We start from the raw sequence: 2941 nt of genomic DNA on the forward strand, positions 1-2941 counted from the left end.
GAATTGGGGGGGGGGGGGGGTTCAGGTAAGCTATTGTGATATTTGATGCAGGGTTGAACGAGGCAAACATACTGGGAGTGAAGACATAGAGCCCGTTTGGATTAGCTGATTTGAAGTAGCTGATAAGTATTAGGGGCTGAAAAGCACTTTTAAGTGCTGAAACTGATTTAATTAATAAGCAGTTACGTGTTTGGGCACAAGTGCTGAAATTGATAATAAGTTACTACATTATTTGATAAAAAAGTGCTGATAAGCTCTTTTTCTGTTAAAATGACTTAAATAACCTTAGAACTGTTTACATTTATAAGGGCGTAATATCTTCAAAATTTTAGATTCCAGATCGATTCAAATACAAAATATTCTATTTGTCATTTTATTTTAAATACAACTGTGCTTAGATAAGATAATTTTTATGATAAATATAATTTATTTTATGATAAGCATATAATCATAAGTTATAATAATAAATAAATTGACAAAAGTTTCTAAGTAAAAAATAAACCTAAATAGGACAAATTATTTGAAGAGAAACAAACATTGTCTTCATCACCACACTTATAAAGCAATACACCAAAAATTTGATATGTCCTCATTTATTACATACAGTTCAAAGATTAATACACAATCACATAAATATAAGTGTGCAACGGAATAGAGAATTTGCTCATCTTAAATAGTCAATGAGAATTGCAGACTTGAAGAGGTGGGGGAGGGGGGGTTTATGTTGAGCACTCGAGGCAGTGAGTATCTATGTATGAGTTATGTTCTAAAAAGGAATATTTTAAGGATAAAATAGTAAAAATCTTGGTCAAACTTAAAGTGCTTATAAGCCAAAAATTCATAAGCTGGGGGTGACCAACTTATGGCTTTTGACTTATTTTTGACTTATAAGCACTTTTAACTTTACCAACCACGTAGATAAGCCAAAAAGTGCTTATAAGCTAGTTTGACCAGCTTATAAGCATAGCCAAACACCCTCATAGTATGACCCACTTCTCTGTTACGGTTAAGTCCTCCATTTTTCTTGTTTATACATCATAGATTGAGATCCGACTTTTTTGGTCAAACTATTGTTCTCCTATATTTTTCTTTTTTCCCCTTGAAACCAGTTCTTTCCATTGCCAGCTCAGACTATTACCTTCTCCACTGTTATATGGTATCACTCGGGAAGGGCGGTTTCACTTAACCTGCAAATGGGCACTAAAATTGCCATGAGAATGCCGGTCAATGCTTAGTTACGGACTCCCATCTCAGAAAAATGGTTAGTTATGGACTTGTATTAGTTGCATTATCTTTTTGGAGAACTTTTAAACGGAGTCAACAAATTTACCATAAAAATGCCAGTCAGTGCTCATTCAGGTACTTGCATTCAAAATCTGCAAAACTGGCTTTAATAACCACTTACTTCCTTTTGACAGGAGCACAAGTCAAAGCATGTGCACCAAAACCCGTTTGATTTAAAACACCCATCCCAAGTCTAAGCAACATTGCAAGTGTATACTTCTAGTTAAATGAGGTGAAGAAAGTAAAGCTCCAGTCTCCATCTCAAGGAAGCCAGAGCAACACTGAGACCATTAACCACCTATGCCAGTAGGTTCCCGTTCCACAAACCCCACAAAGAGCTCACTATTAGGTTAGGTGACTTCCTATACACTCCAAAAAACAATAGTCCAAATTGAGGAAAACTACCAGTGATAATGAGCAAGAAACAAATGTCTGTAGACCAACGAAACCTATTTCTCACCCTACATAGAATATTTTCTATATGGAAGGAACAAAAAAGATTTGTTTATTTCTTCTTTTTCTCACAAGTACAACAAAGAGATACTGATAAAAGCATACTACTCCCTCCGTCCCAATTTATGTGACATCATTTGACTAGGCACAAAGTTAAAAAAGAAAGAAAGATTTCTGAAACTTGTGGTCTAAAACAAACCTAGAAAACAAGCCTAGAAAGGTGACATTGTTTTTGGCACAGACTACAAAGGAAAGAGTGCTACATAAATTGGGACAGAGTAAGTTCCATTCTTGAAAGAAATCATGCTCTTGTGAAACACTTGAACCTAAATCCATCAATGATACATGCTTAATAACCAAAGAAGTTCATCACTGACACAATATCATCTGCCACATGCACAGAGTATTTCTAGAAGATCAGTGCATACAAATACTATCTTCTTATATCCAAAAGGAATGCCCTAACTTAGAAACAGCTTAGTCCATGATGTAAACCATCCACTTAACTAACCTCTACTGCATTGCGTTATAATCCAGTCACTCATCGAAAGTAAGATAAAGTCCTATATGGGAACTTTTTGCCACAGGAGTGGAGTCATTGCTATACCTAGACATATATATTAATTCAGATAAATGGGTCCCAGATCATACTTAAGAGCCCAGCATTTTTTTAATAACTGAGAAATCCCCGTGATTCAGTGGCGCATCATTTGGAACTCGATGAATAATGGGGCCACCCCTTTACCCTTCTCTATTTAAGAAACCAAAATTGGACTCAAATTTTCTTTTCCAGTGGTTGGCTAAGAGAATTTAAAGTCCTATATGGGAACTTTTTGCCACAGGAGTGGAGTCATTGCTATACCTAGACATATATATTAATTCAGATAATGGGTCCCAGTTCATACTTTTAATCGTATTTTCGCACGAAAATAAACGACCAAAGTTGGTCGGTTTTATTAAAAAATAAAACTTTGGTCAGTTTTTTAAAATGACCGGCCGAATTTACTGACCAAAGTTGGTCGGTTTCTTGAAAAATAAATTTCGCGGGACTCAAAAATAGTTCCTCGCATTTTTGCGCCAAAGAAAACCGGCCAAATTTGGTCGGTTTCGTAAAAAAAAAAACTTAAAAACTTAAAATAATTTTGAGAAAATCAACCAACTTTGGTCGGTTTTTGGCCGATTTTTTGACCGTACCAAAGTTGGT

At 35.4% G+C, this 2941-nt stretch overlaps 1 protein-coding gene across 1 annotated transcript in view; it reads right to left on the reverse strand.

Moving 5' to 3' along the window:
• Positions 1-2941, reverse strand: part of LOC109227467 (ras-related protein Rab7) — a 7882-nt gene that overhangs the window by 2051 nt on the left and 2890 nt on the right. The gene's annotated exons all lie outside the window — the stretch shown is intronic.

This window comes from Nicotiana attenuata, chromosome 1 (genome assembly GCF_001879085.1).
Source record: "Nicotiana attenuata strain UT chromosome 1, NIATTr2, whole genome shotgun sequence".
NCBI lineage: Eukaryota > Viridiplantae > Streptophyta > Magnoliopsida > Solanales > Solanaceae > Nicotiana > Nicotiana attenuata.